The following is a 25,825-nucleotide window of genomic DNA, read 5'->3' on the forward strand; positions in this document are numbered from 1 at the left end:
AATTTTCCAATGGTCTTAGGCGACTCCTGTGAAAGGGTCGTTCGACCCCCCAAAGGGGTCGCGACCCACAGGTTGAGAACCACTGATTTAAGTAGTTAAATGATAGCTAGGGTAATATCCATACTGATTTAAAATAGACGATAAAATTATAACTCATCAAAAAAAAAATGTAGCCTCAGACAATAATAACTGTGGGAAACCTGTGTACATCAGGACACCTTCTAATGACATCTCTGTCTTTCTTGCAGCTCATCTGACAAAAGTTCCAGAAGGTAAGTGACACCACTAATACCAATTATTGTCACAGTTCTAGGCGGCCACACTCCACTGAATGCGGAGCAAACAACACAACTCCAAAGATCTCAGTGCTTGTTTATCTGAGATGAAAGTCTGTTACTAATGATTACGCTTACTATCCCTATAGAGTTTGTGCATAATTTCCACACAAAATTATATTCTGTGGTAAACTCTCTGCATAAATTTTCCCCATCTTTCCCCTCATAACCATTTGGGATAAGTTTTGCACTGAGGAAATGAGAAAGGATGGATATGTTTATAGTATCATATCTGGAATTCATATACTGAGGACTTTTATTCACTGTTCCCCAGGGGCTAAATAAGGGGGATTGATGAATGTATAAACCTAGAAAACTGTTTTATTGAGCCTACAAATGTCTACAACAATAGATGCCACTTCCTGAAGAATGTAAGGCTTTTCCTTATGTTGGAGTTAAAATGCTTTCCACCAGTCCTTGAATCAGCAGGGAACTATATAGGCATACAATTATTTGTTCTGAACTGATGATCCCTATTTTGCTACAGACCCAGAACCAGTGCTATCCTTATTTAAAGTATACTAGGTATGTTAGGAAACTAACATAGGGTGACACAATAGCCGTATTCCAGTATTTGAGAGGTTGCCACAAAGAGGAGGGGGTCAACTTATTTACCAAAGCACCAGAGGGCAGGACAAGAAACAATGGATGGAAACTAATCAAGGAGAGAAGCAATCTGAAATTAAGGAGAAACTTCCTAATAGTGAGGACAATTAACCAATAGAACCAGTGCCTCAGAAGTTGTGGGTGCTTCATCACTGGAGGTTTTTAAGAAGAAAACTGGACATCACTTGTCTGAAATGGTATAGGGTCTCCTGCTTGACCAGGGGAGGTGGACTAGAAGACCTCCAAGGTCCCTTCAAGCTCTATTCTGGTTGACTGGATCACCAACAAATGGATAATATCTGCCTATCACTCCTCTTAACATGGGGAAGGAGGTGGGGAAGAGGCATGTTTTATCAGATGACTAACTACTTCATCAAAACCCATTCTGTTTCTGCATTAGTGGCTCATGCAGGAGCATTCCCAAGGAGTCCAACTATCCATTGATATTAGGTAATCGTTGGATTCTGTCTGGATATGGGTTTGGTACTGTTCCAGAAAGGCCTGGAGGAACGTTGTCCATGGGGTCACAATGGGTCGAACATGACTTCGCGTCTAACAACAAGAACAAAAACAACTGTTCCAGAAGAACCATGTTCGGAGATCACAAAACAACAACTGAGAGAGACAGGAAGGGTTGCTTTGTACAACCACAGAAAGAGAGGGAGGGAGGGAAGGAGGGAGGGATAGATCTGTCACCTTGCAACCTGTCTGTCACTAGATAGTTCCTGTGGCTATCTGAGGCTTCAATTATGGTTTAATTTAGAGACCTGGTCAATAGATACTCATAGGATATCCCCTGACTATACTATCAACAGCCTGGTTAATAAAAAATGTCAGATGGTGTCCATGACAAAATTTATGTCAGGAAGAGACTTCTCCAGCTAGCCACACCGATTCTAAAAATGACAAAACCTATGTTGTGATGTCACAATGCAGGACCCATCCCTTCAATCCTTACATGCAATATTGTAATGCAAGTACAAAAAGTGATAGAATTTGCATCACAATACAATGCACATTTCATCCTTTGTCCCTCTTTTGCAGATACTCAAGATAAGCACTATTATGATACTTGGTGCAGCTAAGAATGATTAAAATCTGACTCACTTATGGCTGGAGATCAAATGAGGACACAGCAGATAAAAAGCCTCCAAGACATGTTCATGCCAAGTGGGGAAAGACTCTTAGCAGCATTTTTACACGAGATTCATATTTTCTGAAAACAGCAAGGGTTTTTTCCCCCCCTTAATCTGGGATGCCTTTAGGATAAGCAGATGTTCTGTCCCTAAATTGTGGACTTTGCCTACCAGCTGTTAATTAAAGGAACATGTGGAATCACCTTTACAAGAGGACTTTAATAGGATGTTATATGAATATTTGTCATAAATTATTTAAATCTTGGCTTCAGTTTCCATCCCTTTTTTTGGCACAGCTTCCAAGCTTTCAATGGCTGCACAGCTGGCCAAGTGTATAAACACTTGCTGCTTTTCCAAACATAGACATAGAGAAAGCTCCAGGAACCCTGACCTTCACAAAAAGGTGATAGAAAATTATGGGGAAGATAGGTGTTATATTTAGTAAGTCTACATTTTTATGCAAATTTGCTAAATTCGTACTTCTTCCACCAATAAACAATTACATTTCAACATCCTCACTTTCTCAAACGTTCTGCAATTTTCTAATCAAATGATGTACTTCTTTAGGAGGACATGTGAACAAAAATATATATTTATGAAAATACATGATTGCATTAGAGAATAAATGCATTAACCCCAATTACATAGAAAATCATATTATTTGAAAACATGCCCATGGATATATGTACACATTCTAAGCAGACATATTTTTTTTTAAAAAATGGAAAGAGAGGCAAAAAGGTGAAAGAACAAATGAATGAAAAATGAATAATACACACACACACACAGATGCACACGCGCACGTCTTTAAACAGCTATCTTCATTCTGAATTCCTCATCAGACTTTCTTTTGACAAATAATCCCTCCTTTTCCTGCCAACTTCAAATAACCCATTATCAAGGGCTGTGTGTTGAAGATTCTTAGCCAGGTTAAATTCCCCCTAGTACAATGGCCTTTAAATCTCCAGGCATAATTAGCAATTACTAAATCAGTATATATTGTCCACTATAATCCCAAGGTTCCCACAATTCCCATGGGAATTAGCATTTTAAATTATCGTTTCAGTTGAGGATTATGGGATTTATAATCCCACTTCCCTGAAGAGCATCAGATTAATCTAATATAGTCTCCTTCGCATTCCGTGATAATCTCACGAAAAGTAGATATTTGCATTTTTCTGCTGAAACAAGACCTTTGATAATCTCTCACATTGATTAAATCATACCATTTCCTTACCTGTCATATATTGTGACAATGCTCATCTTTTAACCCACTCCACTACATTTAGTTCTTCACCTCATTCACGACATCTGTGTTACCCCTGGGTTTATATCTAGCCTTCTATAAAAAAAAATGAAACATCTTGAAATGAAAATGTACTTCATGTACATAATTATGCATGTGTACTAGTTGCAATAATATTTCTTGTTATTTTCCCCACCGGTATCTATTCAAGGACAAAACCATTTAGAGCACAAACTGCATGTGAGAGAGATTAAGGAATTAGATAAGCAAGTTTAAAAAAAAACAAGCAAGAAAGAATGCAAACTGTGAATGTTGTTAAAACTAGGATTCATGGCAATAGTTTAGAAATTGACAGATTAGCACAAAACAGATCAAAAACAATGTTTTTACACCTAAATGCAGTGCTGGGATTCAGCCAGTTCACACCTATTCAGGAGAACCGGTTGTTAACTTTCTAAGCAGTTCGGAGAACCGGTTGTGGAAGAAATCTCATTCTGTTTTTGTTTTCCACTTTACAGGGCTAATCCTGTAAGGAAGGCAGGAAGGAAACTTTCTGGTGTTGTTTCTAGCCTAATCTTTATTGCCCTGCTTACAGAAACTGCCTCTGCAGTTTCCCTTATTACATTGTAACAGCTAAGGCGAAGCGCCCAGCGACCTGAGTGATGTTGAGTTGGCCACGCCCACCCAGTCACATGACTACTGAGCCACACCTATCCAGCTGGTCATTAGGGAAGAGAACGGGTTGTTAAATTATTTGAATCCCACCACTCCCTAAATGGCAAATAGGTTGTTAAGGAATGAGCTTTTGGATCCACAATCAATCTGCTATCATCTTCAAAGAGCTATATGAGATTCCTAGCTCACTTTTCTAGGGAGCCGAGGTAGCACAGTGGTTAAATGCAGCACTGCAGGCTACTTCAGCTGACTGCAGTTCTGCAGTTCGGCTGTTCAAATCTCACCGGCTCAGGGTTGACTCAGCCTTCCAACCTTCCGAGGTGAGTAAAATGAGGACCCAGATTGTTGGGGGCAATATGCTGACTCTGTAAACTGCTTAGAGAGGGCTGCTATTGCTATTGCTATTGCTGTAACAGATTGAAGCTACCCCTCTAGAATTACAGAAAGAAAAAAAGGTTGAAAAATGCAAGGAGATAAATGTAGGAGTTAGTGTAAATACTATTTGACAATGGAAGACTGGAATTCTCAAATGCAATTCCAGACTGTCAGAATGGTTACTCAGGAGCTGTCAGACATGACCTATGAAACAAGACCAGGGCCAGAAAACCAGCGGGGGACGGGACTCAAAAGTTATACTAAGCCATGTTAGCCTAGTGTGTTATATGAACCCAATCACTGTAGTCTGTAAATCAAGGAGCCACAATGTAGTGTAATGGTTAAAATGATGGATTTGGACCAGGGAAATTCAGCTTCACTTGATGACAGAGCTCACTAGATGTCTTTGAGCCAGTCCTTCTACGACAGAATAGAAAAAGTAGAAAAAACACACAATCTGCCATTGTGTCACCTGGTTTTCCAGACATATTCACCGTACTTGTATTCTGATAAACAGACTCTGGGAAAGCAGCCTGGAAAAGTAATGTTGAAGTAGGGAGATAATTCATTACACTTAGAGAGAGAAAACAATTCTTGAAGGAGGGAAAGTGAGAAGAGGCAGATGTGTTGGCAGAACGAAGAGGTGGAATGCAAAGCAGAGAGTTAGCAGAGCAAGATAGATTTAAGCAGCTTTAGTTGATACAGCCGTACAGATTCCAAAGGGAGGGAAATTTGCTGAAACATTTCAGAGAGGTCCAGAAGAAGACCACTGAAGAAAGAAGATGGTCAGCAAGACCATCCCCACCAACACTGACACTAGAACAGTGGGTCTCAACCTTCCTAATACCGCGACCCTTTAATACAGTTCCTCATATTGTGATGACCCCCAACCATAAAATTATTTTATATTTTCCGTATTTTTTTAAAAAAATATCTTTTCCAATGGTCTTAGGTGATCCCTGTGAAAGGGTCATTTGTCCCTCCCCCACAAAGAGGTCCCGACCCACAGATTGAGAACCACTGCACTAGAATATAAACTGACAGCAAATCACACTCCTTACTCCCAGTAGCACTGATGATGTTACCTAGTTTGGGTAATGAAACATCTGCAAGAAAACAAGCCAGCTCAGAAAGAACTAAGGAGGCCTCTCAAGATCATCTTGGCAAGAAAGAGATCAACATTACACAGATCATCCTTCGTTGAAGATCCATAATGTTTTCAAGCTGCTAGTCCAATAGAAGCCAACATTCCTTTCGTTTCAGTCTTAAGGGGGGGAAGAAGGGCTTTAGAACTGATGAGACTAGTTCAAATAGTCAAAGGCTTATTTTACAGGTGAAATAGCTAGCCTAGACCAAACAGGTCAAGTTAAACAATTTAATTCAATTTAATTCAAACAATTTAATTCCTTTTTTCTGGGATAGTTTATTTATAGGATACTCGCTGATAATTTTCCTATCTCTGTTGATGCTAAAAATTATTATTATTATTATTATTATTATTATTATTATTATTATTATTATTATTATTATTATTATTATACAATTGTATCACAGCGGCCAGTTGTTTCGCCGGATTTGGCATTGGTTACTAGTCGGGCCCCACCCAGGGGCCTAGGACGTCGTAACGTATTTTCGTAATATGCGTGCAGATCCAAGCAGTGCGGCTTTTTGCATTTGACTGATGGTGATTTTGTCAATTTTTAACTGTTTTAAATGTAATTATTATTATTATTATTATTATTATTATTATTATTATTATTATTATTATTATTATTATTATTATTATGTATACATGTACTGTATATGAAATGTTGGAGTTGTCTGAACATGTCCCAAGAACTCAAAGCCTTGTGATATACTCTCTTTCAGCCCCCTCTTACTTCATAGTGTTTTTACTGTGGAATAAAATTAGATATATAGATAGTTCTTGACTTACGACCACAACTGTTGCTAAGTGAGACACTTAAGTGAATTTTGCTCCATTTCATCACCTTTCTTGCACAGTTGTCAACTCAATCACTGCAGTTGTTAAATTAGTGACAAGGTTGTTAAGTGAATCTGGCTTCCCCATTGATCTTGCTTGTCAGAAGATTGCAAAAAGTGATCACATGACCCCGGGACACTGCAACTGTCATAAATGTGAGTCAGTTGCTAAGGATCTGATTTTTTGATCACGTGACCAGGGGGGATGCTGCAACGGTTGTAAGAGTGGGAAAGGGTCATAGGTCCCTGTTTTCAGTGCCGTTGTAACCTTGAACATTCCCTGAACGAAGTGTTGTAAGTCAAGGAATGACCTGTGTATTGATGCATGCTGCTTCGAATCCTTAGAGAAAAGGAGGATATAAATGCAAGAAGAGAGTTAATAAAATAAAATCTCAAGCATTCATATAAAGTGTGATCTTAGATACTGCAATTTGTTCGGCAAACCATTCAGATAAGCCCAATTGCCTACCTATTTTAGAATTGCCAATGTTCAGGAACAGGAAATAACCCTCAGTTATCTACGCATTAATAATGATCTAGTAATATTTCTTATACATTTTAGGGACCTTTCCTTACATAATTGGTGTTTTCTTTCATACTTTTGGATTTCTAATTTCTGTTTCCATTAGTTAGCAATTGCTAAAACAAATCCCACATGAAAAAGTATTCAAAGCCTTCTTGATTTTAATTGTCAATTTATTTATTCCTGCACATTGTAATATTTATTCATTTACATATCTCTGTTTCTCCACTGTTGTGCAAACACAATTCCAGCAGCTGCTAACATGTGTAAAATTAAATATATATTATACTCCCTTTCAAATATCCAACAAAATATTTCTGGTTTTAATTCCATATCTTGCTTTACAATTGCTTCTAACCACTAACTCCTGAATAGCTATTTGGACCGACCTAAGTACTAATTCATAATTTCATATCCGGTCACATGGGCGGCAAGCCACTCCCATCCAGTCACATGTGCAGCAAGCCACTCCCATCCAGTCACATGGGTGGCAAGCCACTCCCACAAAGGAGGCCATACCCACAAAGTAGGTTCCAACAATTTTTGAAACCCACCACTGCTATGGATGTAAGGAACAAAGTGAGCATTGCAATGTTGCAATACAAATACAAATACGAATGGACACCTATGTCTGAGGGTCAGATTCAGACAAGATTCTCTCAACCCAGCTTGTTGATGTCAAAGATAATCTTGAATGTATTCACCCAACCAATTGATCTGCTAATTAATTAACCACATTTTAGCATAGCATGTTATGCTAACCATTAAATTGGTTATATGTGTGATGCAAACCCAGTCAATCAGATTAACTGAGTACAAATTTGTGTTGATTATTCTTGGGTAAGTATTTCATGAGAACATGGCTAATATTCACTGTAATCTTTTTCCAGTCAGAGATAAGAACGTGTCCCAGAGTTTTCATCCAAGGAATATGAACAAATTTCAGGTAATCCTTGATTTACAATCACAACTGGTTTTGGAATTTCTGCTGTAAATTATTGAGGTTGTAAATTTTATGACAAATTTTATGGAAGTCATTAGGTGAATTACACATTGTATGGAGGTCATTAAGTGAATTCAGCTTCCCCAATGGGTGATTTTGATGGGGTTCTACCAGAAATCAGCAAAAAGTGTTGCAAATCAGGATTGCGGATGCTGCAACCAGCTGTAAATGCAAACCAGCTACCTAGCACCCAAATTGCAATCACATGAATGAGATGACAATCATAACTGTGAATACAGGCCGCAAGTCACTTTTTCCAAGGCCATTGTAACTTTCAACCAACGTTAAATAAATGGTCATAAATTGAGTACTCCGTATAGATCCAATAAGATCATTGATTCTCAGGAAAAAGCTAGTCTAAATTTATCTAGGAACATTCAGTGACTCATCCAGATGGATTATGTCAGTCCAGAACAAAATTGCTTCAGTGCCCAAGCCCTAATGATAAATTGTGTGGGGTAGATACCTATAAAACAGAAATCCTTGTTTGTATCCCCATTAGTGGTTTGATACTGATGATATTCTGAGCATGATGAAAATGTACTTCAGCTGTTACACTGAAAAGCCAAAATTAGTGAGTCTTGATGTTCTTCAGGCAAGATCAATAAGTGTCAAAATCCCTTCTATGTGGCAAGCAGCTTCACTGAGGGAGGTCCAAGAACCTACTAGAGAACACTTAAGAAAGTGCTGTCATTAGGGGAGAGTGGCAGAGTATTGCTCTTTGCAAATATTCCTACTGAAATACACATGCAACCCACTGCTGGAACCATAGCCTACTGCCTCTCTCACAGAGCCCGTCAGATATACCAATAGCATTTAGACTTACTGTATTTTTCGGCATATAAGATACACCTTTTTCTCTCAAAAAAGAGGCTGAAAATCTGGGTGCATCTTATACACTGAATACACCATTTTTTGCCTCCTGAAACCCCGCTCCCTTCACCAAAATGGCCGTGCAGAGCCTGTAGAAGGCTTTCAGAGAGCTCCTAGGGACTGGGGAGGTCAGAAATGCATGAAAAATGGGCCGTTTTTCTCTCAATCCCCCCACCCCCCAGTCCCCAGGAACACTCTATAAACCTCCTACAGGCTATGCATGCAAATTTTTTTGAGGAAAAAATGGGCCCGTTTTTGCGAAAAACGGGCCGTTTTGGGGAGGTCTGCAGAGTGCAAAAACTTTTTTAAAAAATTTGCCTCTTCAAAACCTTGGTGCGTCTTATACTCCAAAAAATATACCACCTCACAGCACTTTACAGCCCTTTCTAAGCGTTTTACAGAGCCAGCATTTTGCATATTGCCACCGACAACCTGGGTCCTCATTTGACCAACCTTGGAAGGATGGAAGGCTGAGTCAGCCTCAAACCGGTCAGGATCGAAGGAATCGAACTCTTGGAAAATGTGAGCAGAGTCAGACTTCAGTACTGCATTCTAACTATTGCACTACCACAGCTCCTATCCCCTTTATCCGAGGAAGCAACCAAGAGCAGAAATTTCTGGCACAGAGCCAAAATGTCATCTCGACTCTACCGGCCAGGAGCTTAACACTGTTATGATCCCATCGCTTATTTGAAGTATGATTTAATTAGGGATCAAGAATCTTCTGATTCAGTATCCAACAAAGCATTTTAAACCACTGTAGGCATTTAAGACGTTAGTCTTTAAAGAGCGCAGTGTGTTCCATCTGGAGGGGGTGAACACAAACTCTTCACCGGGTTTGGGAGGACTTTCCACGGGTAAAATCATCAAGGCCGCGTTTTCAGAAACACTGTTGTGTTGTCAGCTGAATCAATGAATGGGAAAGTGCATCAGAGAAAATCCAGACAGCAAAGGAAGCAGAGAGCCAAACTAGACAGGTTGTTAAAATGCATGAATGTTTTTTTTTCAAACTCAGAGCTACAGTTACCCATCCCCCATCCCCCCCCCCCATTTTCAATTCAGGAAAGTTCAGACTCTTCAGCCAGGAGTTTGATATTAGATTCGTAAAGATTGCAGGTTTCCCACCCAACTCACCTGAATTCATAAAGCTGTTTGCTATTATAATTTTGGCTTGTTGGTTCCAAGAATGTCCTGTGGTTAGAAAGAATATAAATTCAAATAAATAAATAAAATAATTTCATTCCATTCCATAAAAAAATTATTATTCTTGTACATGTACCTATGGATGAATGGTATATTTCTATATTTTTTTAACTGATTTTTGTTTTTCCTCCCTCAGTTTTATTGTATGGGTTAGTCATTATGTAAAGTTATATGACTTACTGAAATAAGTTTGGGTGGTAACAGGCTTAAAAATAGATACATCTGTTTTTGCTGTACATCTGTGCAACAACATAAAAATTCATACAAGACACAAGCTGAAAAAGAAATATCCAGTCAACCAAGACAAAAAACACAAACTGGGCTCCATTAACATCCAGATTTACAGTACAGTATATCTTCTCTTCTCTTCTCTTCTCTTCTCTTCTATTCTATTCTTTAAAAAAATCCTGGACTGTGACCTTGCCATCAGTCTACAAGATCAACAAAATTGCCTTCACCAGTATATAAGATGGCTACACTAAGAACTAAGCTTGCAAATATTCTTTGGTCATACACAAATGATGTATCTGGGGAAAAAACCACACCTTTCTGCAAGCGACATACAAAAGGGGAACTGAGGAAGTGAGAAGAACATACATTTGGGGAAATATCCAACTTCAAAAGCCTCACTGGGAAAATATACAGTACAGTGCAGATTATGACAGGAAGGTAATGAGCATTTTAAAAGTAATTTAACAATGTAGATCATAAATATACAAAAGTCATTTATACTTAAACTGCAGAGAGAGAGAGAAAGTCATTATATAATGTCCATGTGAAAAATTTGTGGGAAAATGCACATAACAAAGAATCGTAGCAGGAAAATTTGCATTTTTCAAGGTCTCGAGGAACAGGCTATAACCAGCTATGTCCCTTGAGAACAGGGGTGGGTTCCAGCTTCTGTTACTGCTGGTTCACTCAGGGACGCGCTTCACATGCGCATGCGCAGTAGTGAAAAAATTGCTTCTGCGCATGCAGAAAACAAGATGGCAGTGCCTTCGGCTCCACCGATAGAACCGGTTCGGGGGCGTGGCTGGCCGAGTTACTACCCACTCGGCTGAACCTGTTACGTCCGGCCGGCACAGCCGACAGCTGCAGCCTCACCAGGGAAGATCTGATTGGCTCTGGCGCGGCTGCCGGCTGGCGGGAGAAAAGCAGCTGCCCGATTGGCTCCCTGCCTGACAGCCGTCAATATAAATAGCTGTCAGGCGGGCGCTGTCCTTTTGCACGCGTTCTGAAGTTCAGTTGTTGTTGCTGTTCCAATAAAGGACTGGTTGAACGGTTCCTCAGTGTCCGCCTACTTAAAAGAACCGGTAGAAACCCACCTCTGTTTGGGAACCATCATACGGTATACAAAATCTCTGCCTGTTAAAAACATTTAGAAACAAAAACAATCAGAAAGAGAAACAGGGTCTTATCTTCCTATGCTTGGAGACTTGTTCTGGCAGGAGAGTCCTTCTGAGGAATGTACAAAATTAATAATGAAGAAGATGAAGATGATAATAAAAATGATAGCTATCCCAACCTTCCTCAAACTCAACAAGTTTGGGACTTGCTTATGAGGGCCAAGCAACAATTGTCTGACTACATATAATTCTCAATTTAAACCACAACTGAGCCCAGAATTTCGATTGTAAGTCAAGTCACCACATGAACAGACTCAATTTTACAATCATTTTTACTATGGTTGTTAAGTGAGTCACCAGAGTTGTTTAGCAAATCACGTATATGTACATTCAAATCCAGATTACTCAGAGGGCACTTTTTTGATCACTGGATGCTGCAACTGGTCGTAAATGCAAGCCAGTTGCCATAAATGGATTATGTGACCGTGGAGGAGGTATGACAGTTGTAACTTTGAGGGTCATAAGTAATCTTTTTTAAAGTCCATTCAAATAGGTGTTAAGCAACTGGTCATATTGAGGACTACCTATAATGTAAAGTTAATGTATTTGAATGCCATAGGACAAAGCTGCCATGGGCCGGATGTGTCACACACTGGCCCCGCCCACACTCAGTTTAGTGAAGAAGAAGAAGAAAGTCCCAATAAACCACATGATGCCGCCGTGATGCCGTGAATTTGACATCCCTGCCATAGGAGGAATTAGTTGAAATGCAGCATGAGGTAAAGTGATAAAACAGTCTAGATTAATTCAAGTATCATCGCAGGGACTGATTCATTTCAATTAATCACTCACTGCTTATCACTCAGAGGAGAATCACAACAGGAAGCCTCCATGGGTAAAGCTGGATTCATTGATTCCCAAGACTTAACTCTAACATGTATAAGCAGAAAAGAGGAAGAAATTGCCTAATTATATATACGTTAGTAGTGCTGTGTGTGTGTGTGTGTGTGTGTGTGTGTGTGTGTGTGTGTGTGTGTTTGTGTGTGTGTGTGTGTGTGCGCGCGCGCGCGTGCATATATGGTGTGAAACAGAGAGAAATAATCTGTTTTAGCTATTGTTTAAGCTATGACTTGCTATCCGAAAATCAACCATGGAAAACTATGATTGATTACCCCCAAACAGACAATGGTTTACTTACTGGATCCATTCATTTGTCACCTTATGTTGAAAATAAACATGCCACATTATGAATGGGTTCAAAGGATGACACCAATTAGAGATAATGAGTGTGCTATGTGCTAGCTTGCAAATTTCACCTTTTTTAGTATAAAGCTCTGATCACCATTAGAACTTGTCCTGTCCACCTTTGGGTCAAGCCTCTAATTAATTTTTGTCATGACTCAATTGCCTTTCCAGGAAAAAAGATTCTCAGTCTCTCTCTCTCTCTCTCTCTCTCTCTCTCTCTCTCTCTCTCTCTATTTATTTTATTGTTTACTTTTTTTTTAATAAAATGTGTTTTTATTTTCCATTTTTTCATTTTCATACAGTCACATATATACTGTGCATAACCAGGGCCATACAACATTAAACAATAAACACAGCAATTCCTCTTGTCAACAATACCTCCAAAAGTAGAAACCCAATATAGCTCTTCGACCCTCCATACACCTCTTTCTTTCGCCCCCCTCCAACTTTCCATCTTCCCTCCATCATTCCCCTCTATCCTACTTCCCCTCCCCCTCTACCACTCCTCTCTCCCAGTCCACTCCCTCCCTTCCTTCTCACCCTCCCTCCCATCCTCTCTCCCGCCCTCTCTACCCCTCTTTCTTCTATCCCGCTACTCCTCCCTTCGGTGTATTTCTGCTATATGTCAATATATTCAGCTTGTCCTATTTTTACAGTGAAGTTAAAAAGCAACAGTATACATGTGCAATCCCGTTACATAGAAATCTAACACATGCTATATATCCCCCCTCCCCCCTCCCCCCTAACACCCCACCTCCCTTCCCCCCCCCAACTTCCCAGAGCCCATACACGGTATAGATTTTAACAAATACAGTCTAAAATATATATCTCTCTCTCTTTAGAAGAAATGATCCAATACTCCAAGAGCCGAGGTGGCGCAGTGGGTAGAGTGCAGTACTGCAGGCCACTTCAGCTGACTGCTAGTTCAGCAGTTCAGCGGTTCAAATCTCACCAGCTCAGGGTTGACTCAGCCTTCCATCCTTCTGAGGTGGGTGAAATGAGGACCCAGACTGTGGGGGCGATATGCTGACTGTGTAAACCGTTTAGAGAGGGCTGAAAGCCCTATGAAGCGGTATATAAGTCTAACTGCTATTGCTATTGCTACTTCCCAATATCACCGCAGGTAGCAAAGAAGAGAAATAAGCAAACTGGAGCCCTCCTGATGTTGCTAAACTACAATTCCCAGCAAGCCTCAGCACTGGCCATTCTAGGAATGCTGTCAGTTGGAGTTTAGTCATGTTTGCTTCGTTAAAGGGAATGGAGGGAAGGTTGTCAGCGAAACAGTTAACCAGGTTGCTGAGTTTCTTGGCACGTTAATGCGCTTGAAGCCAAGTTAAATCCATATCACTTGTCTCTGCATATGCATTCTGGGATACGGGACCAGCTAATTATTTCCCTTGGTGTAAGTCAGCAAGCCTTTGCTTAATTGATTTGTGTTTGACAGATCTAAGCTAGACAGATCAGAGACCAGTACAATTAGTCATAAATGCAAATTAGCTTTCAGCACAATGGAGAATGCTGATGCCAGCGGGAGGCATAGTGCTCCTCTCCTTCGATCTGCTGAACCAGGAAACTAGCAATCACCTATCTGGTATCTTTTCAGATGTACTGTATTACCGTTGTCCTCAATTCGGGTCTGAGCCTGGAGCCAAAGCCAATGATGGACGCCAGACACGAGGTGCAGGTTTTCTGATTGCTTTTTATTGGAGTACTCCAAGGAAAAGGGTTCCTGGTCAAAAAGCCAAGAACCAAGAACAAAGGATTAAGAAAGCTTTATACATTTTCACTAAAGGAGAAGGTGGGACAAGGTGAAATAATAAGAAATGTCTTCTAATAAACATTTTAGCAATAATTCTACAATTTGTTCTACTGGTCTATAGCTGTCCCATTCCTAAGCCTTGGCTAATGAATGCCCCAGGAGTTATCTAATAGACATTTCATTTGCTGCTGGCCATCTCTATTCCTAACTTTTAGCTGAAGTCTGCAAGTTGTCTAATTCTTGTTACTTTTATCAACTTTCTAACTACCCATAATTGCTACAAGCTTTACACATGCATATTTCCTGTTGATAAGCATTCTTTGTTCTTGTGAGATACACAGACCCAGACACCCTGATTACACACTTCCTGATTTTCTTTCAAGTATGTGCCATGACCTTGCTTTAGCCGTGGCACGACAAAACTGCGGACCACTAAAGCGCGCCCGATTAAAGCGCGTACCTGACGTCATCAACAGCGCGACAAATACGACCGCGGAGATTTTAAAAAGCACTTTTAAAGCAAGCCGATTCACGTAAAGGTAAGGGTTAGGTTTAGAGTTAGGGTTAGGGTTAGGTTAAGGGTTACGTTAAGCGTTAGGGTTAGGTTTAGGGTTAGGTTAAGGGTTAGCGTTAGGTTTAGCGTTAGGTTAAGGGTTAGGTTTAGGGTTAGGTTTAGGGTTAGGTTTGGGGGGGGTTAGGGTAAGGTTTTCGCGTTAATTTTAAGTTTACCGCTCACAGCGTGATGTTTTCGTCGTGCTGTGATGACGTGAGGTACGCGCTTTTGTCGAGTGCGCTTTAGTCTACCGCGGTTTTGTGGTGGAACCTGCTTTAGCAGCCAGCCCATCACTACAGATCCCATCACCCCAAGAGTATGGATAATAAACAGGAATAATGGGTGCTTAGTCTAACATCTGAATACGTTGGGCACATTTGCTTAACCAATTATCCTTCCAAGAGTTTCTGCCAAAAGCCATGTTGGCTGGCAGTCTATGGAGATTCTCAGTCATCCAGGTCATGGTTGTCTGAAAGGTGCTTTTTCAAGAGGCAACTGGACTTTCTGGTTTTTCTTTGGAGACGTTTCACTTCTTCACTCATCCAAGAAGCTTCTTCACTCTTAGAGCAGATCTCATCTATGGAGCATTAGGTAATGTACAAACTGTTTTTCTCTGATAATGTCATTTGATCAGCTCAAAACTATCAGCCAGAATCGCATTTGCAAAAAACTGGAAAAATGAAACAATACCAAAACAGGAAGAAGTTATTGGAAAAATAATGGAGTGTGCTGAAATGAGTAAATTGACATTTGAAATTAGAGAACAAGAAGATGAGCAATTTTATAAGATATGGGACTTGTTTTATCAGTGGCTGGGGGAAAAACACCTGGAAATGAAAAATGTTTTACTTATGTTTTAACTGAAGGAGTTAAGTGATAATACAATTATGCTGTAAAATGGATTAACAATGATACAATGAAAGGCTGATACATATATGAATTGAATACTTTAGAACTTTTTGTTTTAAAATGGATAACAATGAATTTATATATACTTGATAGAGGATTGGTGATATAATGTATAACTCTAAGTATATATTATAAAGATATCTTGTTGTTGATAAATAATTTTAATAAGGAAGTAATTAAAAATTGGTATATATATGAAGTGACTATTTAGAATACCTTGTTGAAAAATGAAGGAATAACATCTTTGTTTGAATGTATGATGTACAAGGACAATAATGAACATAAGCATGATAGATGATTGGTGGGATTATACATAATTGCAAACAGTGATATACAAATATAAATGGTTGGTAAATCTTTTTCATATCGGGATATGTGATTATACAAAGGTATATTGTTATTAAACAGACAATCAAGAATGTAAATGAATCAGGTTTATTGAAAAAAAAATTAATCGTAATTGAATATACGTTGTACAATGAAAGTGAGGTTTTAGTTAGATGAAAAATCTGTGATTGTAAATGTAATTGAGACTATGGATGCAAAAACACTTGTGACCAAACGACATGCTGTATGGAATGGATGAGAATTTTTTTTATGTTTTTTTTAATTAAAAAAATTGCAAAAAAAAACAACCCTATCAGTGACTGAAAGGTTACAATGTATTACCATTAAGGAAGGTTTTTTCTCCCTCAATAGAGGGGAAGAAAATGGAGAATGGGAGTAGTTACAAACATGATGGTTTGATCAGTCAGGTTTGATTAGATGTTGATTGAGACCACTGGAGCCCAAATTGCACTCACTCAGACCAAAATAAAAGTTCCAGTGGAAAGCAATGACAAATTGCTTCTGTGTTATTAGTAAGACAGTTGCTTGGACATATCTTCAAAGTCAGCAGAAGTTTGAGATTGATTCAAAAGAGACACTTTGTTTTCAACTAGGCCCTGATTATGAAGAAGTTTCTAACATTTACAAAAATGAGTTATCCCTCTTTGATATTGAATTGCCAAATTCTGCTGTAGACTTCTGGCCCTCAGAAGAATGTCTGATTGCATACAGTTTTTCCTGGAGCGAGAGAAATTGTACTTATAGACATATTTTTTTTCCTTTTCTAGAAATCCAATGACCTTTTCAGCATCTTGACTTGAATATCTAAACTATTAAAAATAAGTCAACCTGTGGGGAGAAATACTGGAGTTGTTTTCTTTTCTTATTTAAATAAGGTCTGCTTAAAACTGAGCTGAATTCTATGTCCTTTCATGTTGGTGTCTATGTAGCTTTTCTGGGCACAATAAAGAAACGATTTGATATTTGCTTTGTTTTTATTCTAGGATGGGGTTTTTTTCCCCAATTTTTTTTTTGGTTTTGCATAGATTTCCTGGTCTCCTATTCATACTCTTAACAAACTGCTGTTTCTTTTTTCAGATCAGCCAAGGTTGACTAAGTGCTATTAGCTTTCATAGATTGTTTTAGATGTATATTCTACAGCAGGACATAATTGTTGGGTTCCTTCCTTCCAATTCCCCATCTATGATTTTGCCATGTATTTCTTAAAAGCACATGAAAGAAGAGTAGGAAAAAGGACAAGAACTATTCACGCTCAGAGACACTGTTCTTTAAATTACAGTGATACCCTGTTTCCCTGAAAATAAGGCCTCCCGGGATAATAAGCCCAATTGGCCTTTTGAGCGCATGTGCTAAAATTAGCCCTCCCTCAGAAATAAGCCTTCCCCAAAAATATTGCAACACAGCAGCAGGCATAAGGGGACCAAGCTCGCCGCCTCCTGCACCTCAAAAATAATAAGACCTCTCCGAAAATAAGACCAAGCGCTTATTTTGGGGGTCAAAAGAAAATAAGACCCTGTGTTATTTTCAGGGAAACATGGTAGTTACTGTTATAGTGCTTTTCAGGTAATGCTTTTCTCTTTATTTCTAAGATATATGGTAGTCTAATAAACTATATAGACATTTCTATTTGGAACTTTTCATAGGGTTTTTAAAATTGTATTGTTTGCTCCCTCCCTTATTCCACAGGTGTTTCTTATCAAAACTTGGATATCCCCGTTTTTGTTAGGCAGCTTCAGTTTTTTTTTTCCACTGCTCTGACACTGGCTTTGAGTTCAGGGAGGAGGAAGGAATGAGAATAACTCTTTCCTGAACTTCTCAGAATGCCAAGAATCGGTCAAGCTGCCCTTGCTAATGCCTAGTCTGTCCTCTCCAAAAGCAACAGGATTTCCAATCAGCCAGTCCACTCTGCAGACCTCACTTTCAGATCTTGCTTGCTCATTCTGAGTCCTCAGCTACAGATTCCTCTTCCAACTGGGCCTCAATTCCGAAACACCTCTGGTCCACATAGCATAAACACAACATGAGCAATGTCCAACAATTTCCAATAGTCTCCACCATTAACTAACAGATCTGCCCTTTGTATGTTCTCTCATCAAAAGACAGATATGCCTGTTCCCAGATATCTGAATTAGGCAAGAGGCTTCTCAGCATCTACATGACACTTTGCAGGTTTGGGCAGGTGGGAAAAAAAAGCCTTTAACCTTGAGAACTTTTTGCAAGTCTATGTCCCAATCAGGGCATTTCATCCTGTCACAAAACTACAGGTAGTTTTCGACTTACAACAGTACATTTAGTGAGCATTCAAAGCAAGGGTGGGTTCCTGCCAATTCTAACCTCTTCTATAGAAGAGGTTCCACAAATCTACAGTGTCGTTTAGAACCGGTTCCAGCTCCCTCCCCCCACCCATCCACATATCATCAAGATGAAGAGCCAGAGGAGGAATTCTGGGAGTTGAAGTCCACAAGTCTTAAAGCTGTCAAGTTTGAACACCCCTGGGTTTTTTTTTTTTCTAAAGCGTTAGGGGTGCAAGGGTCTTGTAACTTGACAGCTTTAAGACTTGTGTGTTTCAAATGCCAGAGCTTCTGAGTCAACATTTTGGTTGCTAAGCAAGAGCATTGTTAAGTGAGTTCCACCACATTTTACAAGTTGGCCACTCCCACCTGGTCACATGGCCGGCAAGCCACTCCCACAAAGCAGGCCACACCTACAGAAGAGGTTCTAAAAAAATTTGAAACCCACCACTGGTTCAAAGTTACAATGGCACTATAAAAAAAGTGACTTAGGTCCTGTGGTGGGATCCTGCGGTTTAAAAACCAGTTTGGTGATCGCGTGTTTCATGCGCATGCACAGTTTTACCAAAACTTACCTTTCACATTACATCTTGAGGAATAACACAGCTGAGGCATGGCAATCTGCTCTGCTGCGCTAATCATCTGAGAGGATATAGGTTAGTAATGCGCAAGGGCGGGGGGGCGCACCTGATCGTCAGAGCAAACCAATTTGCTCTCAGTTGGAGCTTCCTGTTTGCTGATAGTTGGAGCTTCCTGTTTGCCTGAACAGATATGAACTGGCTGAATCACACCCCTGCTTAGGTCCATTTTTCACACTTATGACCACTGAAGCATCCCCATGGTCACATGATCAAAATTCAGACGCTTGGCAACTGACCCTTATTTATGACAGTTGCAGGGTCCCGGGGTCATGTGATCCCCTTTTGCGACCATCTGACAAGCAAAGGCAATGGGGAAACCAGATACACTTAAGGACTGCAGTGATTCACTGAAGAACTGTGGCAAGAAAGGTCATAAAATGGGACAAAATTCAATTAACAAACATCTCACTTATCAACGGAAATTTTGGGTTCAATTATGGTCGTACATCGAGGACTACCTGTGTATTGAACTCTAGATATATATTTTGTTAATTTGCTCTGAAATTTACTACTTCAGGACAATGGGCTTATCTACATTTCTTAACTATGTATGGAATATACCTCGCTGTCCTTTATTTAATAATGTGGCTTCATGCTGGGCCATTCTCTCATTCCCAGCCTATTGCTTGGTAGCCTCACTAGATGCACAATGCATACATGAGTGGGAGAGGCAGGCACAGGGTGAAATGATAGAACAGGTGATGTAGTGGTTGATGGCGTAGGCAGTAGAGCAAGAAAGAATGATGGAGGAAGTGGTGTAGCAGGTGATGGACTGAGCTATAGAACAGGAGAGGTCAATGGGGCAGGTGATGGAACGAACAACAGAATGAGAGAAGGCAATGGAATGAAATCATATGAGTGATAAAGTCAGCCAAAGAGATGATGAATAAGCGCAAAAGACAGACCAGCAAGTATCAGTGAAAGAGACAAAGCAACAGAATTGTACAGAGAAAACAAGAGGATGAATGAGGGAAAAAGAGGAAGGAAGGAAGGAAGGAAGGAGGGAGGGAGGGAGGGAAGGAAGGAAGGAAGGAAGGAAGGAAGGAAGGAAGGAAGGAAGGAAGGAAGGAAGGAAGGAAGGAAGGAAGGAAATTATCCATTGGATCGTTCATAGGGCACAGCAAACTGCAGGTGATGTTGGAGGGTTTCTCTTAGGAGAGGTAGAAAAACTCATCCAGCTGTGCCCCAAAAGTAGAGACAGAAAATAATGGATGTTTGTCTCCCTGGCAGGAAATCACTTTCCTGAACTTGTCCCATATTAAATCTTGGTAAAGCTGAATTAGCAAAGCAGAAAGTTGGCTACAAGAAGAGCACAAATTTTGCCAGCAGATTTGTGCCACCTCAGAGATTTAAAAACAGCTAAAAACACCCTCTTTTTTTTTTCCTTTTCAAAGGAAAAAGTATTTGACTTTTCATGGGTTCCACTTTGGAAAGACAAGAAATCAGACTTCCACTCTGGAATCCAACCAGGTTCCAGAAGCTCCAAAATGAGGATTTGAAAACAGCTTGCAGTCCTGGGGCTACAGGTTGTCCAACCTCATTTTAAAAGAATTCATGTGGAAAAAATACCTAATAGTATAAATATATCCATTTAGTAATTCACTGCTGGCAATGAAAAAAATAATTCTCAACTCTACTGTTTTAACCAGTGGTTGGTTCCCTGTAGGAAGGAAGCCACATGTCTAAGCTACGAAAGGGAATCTGCAAAGAGCTTTACACGATGCGATTGAATCCTTGCATTCTTCCTTTTCACTGTGGTTGGTGTGTTCCAGTGGTGGGTTTCAAATTTTTTTAGAACCTCTTCTGTAGGTATGGCCTGCTTTGTGGGAGTGGCTTGCTGGCCATGTGACTTGGTGGGAGTGGCTTGCAGGCCATATGACCTGGTGGGAGTGGCTTGCCAGCCGTATGACTGGGTGGACATGGCCAACTTGTAAAATGTGGTGAAACTCACTTAACAACACTCTTGCTTAGCAACCAAATTGTTGCCTCAGAAACTCTGACATTGAAGTGTGCAAGTCTTAAAGCTGTCAAGTTACAAGGCCCTTTCACCCCTAACCTTTAGGAAAAAAAACCCAAGGGTGTTCAAACTTGACAGCTTTAAGACTTGTGGACTTCAATTCCCAGAATTCCTCTTCTCGCTCTTCATCTTGATGATGTGTGGACAGGCAGGGGGAGGGAGCTGGAACCGGTTCTAAATGGCACTGTAGATTTGTGGAACCTCTTCTATAGAAGAGGTTAGAACTGGCAGGAACCCACCCCTGTTGTGTTCCCTGCATTTTCCTTTCCTATGTTTGGCTGGGATTTTTGCTAAGGAAGAGACTGCTGGGCCCAATCAGAGATGACAGATTCCGTTATTTCAACTTTCAAGATGGCATGAATTATGCCATGGCACATATTCAGTCGCTAAGGTTCTCTTAGGCAATTGAGTGTTAGAAACAGTTTCAAAACTTGCTAATTCTGTCTTCTTAAAGTTGACATGCAAGATATGCATCAAGCAAGCCTCTTTACCTTGCCAAGTTTGAAATAAGGAGGCTGATATCTTGGGAGGAGAGGGACAGGAGGGGGAAGAGAAGCCAAAAAAATACATTAATCCTACTTCAAAACATAAATAAAACCCAAGCTCTGCTTGGAGGAATTTGTGCTAATGAGCAAAGAAACCGAGTTCTTTTAAGGATTTGCTAGTCCTAAAATATGTGGAATTGGAAGGCCAACTGGCAGAGAAGACGTTTGTTAACACTTACTCTCAAAGCGAAATATCTTGGCTTAGTGTCAGCATATTTCAATATCTTATTTAAGCACAGGGTCTCATTAGCACGTGTCATGACAAGGCATAAAGAGAAAATATCAAATCCAAAATAAATAGAAAAATCTACAGAAAATGTGTCTTTAACACACAAACAGGCACACAAAACTAATTTGTTTGCTTGCAGCTAAGGAAACGTTGGGCTCCACTCCTGTGGCAAAGGGCTAAGTGTGGTGCTGACTCAGTGGTGGGATGCAAATAATTTAACAACCAGCCCAGAGTTGGGTCAGCTGTCGTGGGAGGCATGGCTCATTCTCTTCCACCAGCTCCACCGCATATGAGGACGAGCCTCCTGTGACAGTGGACCTGACCCTGGGGGAATCAGTTGTTAAATATTCCCCTCACCACTATCAAAATGGATCCTGGGTGCTGCGTTGCAATGGAGAAATGGGAAATGGAGCAGCCAGCACAAGGGGAGGAGGAGGAGCGGGGAAAAGAAAGCGGGAAAGCGGCCTTCTGCTTCCCTCATGCCGGCCGCTCCATTGCCCATTTCTCCATTGCAGCGCAGCGCCCAGGATCCACTTTGATAGCCGGTGGGGGGGGGGGAGGTAATTTAACAACCGGTTAGCACAAACCAGTGTGAATCAGCTGAATCCCACCATTACACTAACTCAGTGACGTGCGGTGAGGTTTATACCTGGTGAGGCTCAGCTGGGCATCCTTTTGCGAAGCAGCGAAGCAGGGCGGGGGGGGGGGGGAATTTGCATCGTGGGAGCAGCCAAGCGCCCAGGTCTGCAGCAAAGAGCCAGCCTCCTCCTTCTCGCCCACTGCTCTCTCCTCTGAAGCACGCCCCGCCCAACATAAGCATGCTCAAGAAGACATGATTCGCTGCTTGCAGATCAGGAGGCGGGAGAATTAGTGCCTCTTTTCCATCTGAACTTCTTTGCCTTTTAACTCTTTCTTAACTTTTAGAAGGCGAAAAATTCCTTATGGAAAAGAGGCCCCGAGTTCTCTCGCCTCCTGCTTTGGTTAACACTAAGCAGACACCAAGCCACTGTGACCTGGAATCTGGTAGCAACTATCTTGGCTTTAATTATTTTTTAAAAAATATTTAAATTTCTTTCTTTTTCCTGAGGAGACTGGTGAGGCTTCGCCTCCCTTGCCTCTAGTGACTGCACGTACCTGCGCTAACTCCTGGTCTTGCAGAGAGCCAACAAAGACAGCAGTCCTGTGTCTTGTCCTTCGATCTAAGCAAATTTTCAACAATCCAATACCTTCCATGTGTGTCTTGACTTCATTATAATTCCCAACTGGCATGGCTAAAGAGAATCACGTTGTATGAGTTCATCCATGAGTGAGGAGGTAATCTCTCCTGCACCTTCTTTTCAAGAAACTGTCCCTGGACCCAATGATATTGGGCAAATATTGAACTGTCCCTAATCTCCCCCTTTTAGGGCAGTAGGTTAAAAATGTAGTGTTCTGACCCCCCTTGTTCCACACCAAAGCATACACCGAGTCAGAGATAAATTAAGACATTTAATTAACAGACGAACAGGTCCTTGGCAGCAACCCAGCACAGACAAGTTTGGGCAGCAATAAACACAGATAAGGCTTGGCAGCAATCCAGCCTGCCAAGCTTATGCAAATTTCTCCGACATTCGATTCTGTGTTGACTTCTGCAAAGAGGAGCGTGTGCACAAGTAGCCTTTTTATAGTCTGGAGAGGAGCCTAATGACCACCAGCTGAGTGCAATTACCTCCTGTAGTTGCGTAATTGTTCCTGACGCCTAGTAGCTCTTCGATGCCATGCATCCAGGAACAACTCACTACTGGCTTCCGGCTCACTCTCCTTTGTCTCCTCCCCACTGGTCCAAGGCTCAGTTGCCTCCTGGTGGCCAACCATCCTCTCTGCACCCTGCTCGGAGTTGGAACTGTCCAGGGTCCTCCACATCCTCCAGAGCCGACTCATAGGGCCCCTCGCTGTCGGAGTCTGGTGGCAGCTCTAATGGCTCCTGCTGGGCCACAACAGGTAGTTAAGGCAAGGATAGTTTAAATGCAACATTAAATGTTAATTTAAAAGCAGGGGGGCTTCAGTGTTCCAACCAGCCCCATGGTTACAAGTCTTCTCTGAGTCTCAAGCAAGATGGTAACGTCAGGTCTTTAGATATTTCCAAAAAGCCAGGAGAGTATATGAGATGACCAGATGAGCCTGAGGGAGGGGGTCAAGCACATCATTAATCTTGAGTCCCTTTGTGCCCACAAAAGATCTAAATACAGCCCACCTTGAATTCCTTGTTGGATTCTTATCTACCGCCAATTGGTTTTGACCATTAGTAGTTCAGATCCTTGTAGAGAGTGCTAGCAAACTGGCACCCCAGGCAGCTCACACAGCATGTGTGTTACATGCGCCATTCTCTCCTCATCAAAACTCTTCATGACATAGAACCCAATTATCTGGAGAATCGCCTTCTTCAATTATTCCTGCTTATTCCATGAGACTTAGCAGGGGAAGCTTACTCCATGTCGCCCTAATAAACAGTCCCACCTAATGAGATCCAGGTAGAATGTCTTGTCTATCACAGCTCAGGCCCTTTGGAGCTACATATCTTCCAAGATTCTGATGATCCCAACCTTGCTGGATTTATAGAATTGGTAAAATTGCTAAATTTTACTAATTGATAAAAACCTGGCTCCTCCTCCCAGAATTGGGCCTGGTTACTGGCAAAACTTTATTGGCTTTTGTTTCAGGTAGAAAATATTGGTTTAAACTGTTTTTATTAATATTTTGTCCATTTGACTGGTGGATAGCTGCAGAGAGCCACATATGGATTGAACAGCCATATAAAATACAGAAGGAATTGGATTAGGGAACAATCGGGCTGGTGTCATTACAAAAAGGTTTGTGGCAAATCCAGACAAGAACTCTGTGAACTTTGTGCAGCAACAATAGAAAGTTTTGGAAACACTTGACTCCATCCAGGGGTGACTTGAGTTCTGAGTAACCCATGTAGTTACATAAATATTTTGTAATACAAAATACAGCACTATCACAGTTCTAGGCCACTTGCCTGAGCCTGAGCTGGCAAAACTAAGGAAATTCACCACGCTGTGATGTCATGTCACTAATTTTGTAATTTTAGCTGTTGGTGTAGGAGAGGGAGGTAAAGGGGAAGGAAGTAGGAGTTTTGATAGAATAAATCACAGACTTTCTGAGTCAGCATCCTCTTAAAGGCCATCTAGTTGTCTGATGTAGTATAAAGCCCTCAATAACAATAGTTTATAAGTATATTCTCCCATTATTCCCAAATATTAAGATCATGCAGAAAACAGTTAACTTGCGCTGGGACTGGCATGATTAATTTTCTCTACATTAGAAAAAAGCAATTCCAGCACTGGTATCACAGCTTTGATATTCCTTTGCAAGTGCTGTCTTGTGGGCTCATTTACCTGATGCCTCCAATTATTATTCATAAATGCCCATGTTTCATCAGGTTTTGAATGGACCCCAAAAATGAGAACTTAATTGCTAGCCTTTAAATATTCATTTTGCCTGTTGTCATGGTTTTGCTATTTCACTTCATTTTAACTTTCAGGAATGAGGTAGGATAGAGGACTACTTTGCACCAAGTGTTATAAAAATGTGGCAATCTACACACTTAGTAAATTAATAAAATACAGATATCAATTCGCTAGCTGTGAATGCCTACAAAGGATCCCCCCAGGAGATGTGTATATGTGTGATCCATGGTGGAATCAGTGGCAAATGGGCCATTTCCTTCCATTTACTGATAATCAAGGGTTTACGTAAAGTAAGTTTACAGATTTTTAATTTTCTCCTTTTATCCTTTTCTCTAGGATAGGGGTTTCAAACTCGCAACATCACAGCAATGCCACGCAACTTATCAGGAATTTTTCCCCCTTTGCTAAACTGGGTGGGGTGGGGCTAGCATGTGACGCATCCAGCCCACAGGCCTTGAGTTTGACACCCCTGCTCTAGGAACTCAAGTGGCATGCCTAGAACTTCCTACTCTCA

The sequence above is a fragment of the Thamnophis sirtalis genome, unplaced genomic scaffold, assembly GCF_051295495.1.
Source record: "Thamnophis sirtalis isolate CommonGarterSnake01/CBP01778 unplaced genomic scaffold, rThaSir2_p1.2 scaffold_5, whole genome shotgun sequence".
Taxonomy (NCBI): Eukaryota; Metazoa; Chordata; class Lepidosauria; order Squamata; family Natricidae; genus Thamnophis; species Thamnophis sirtalis.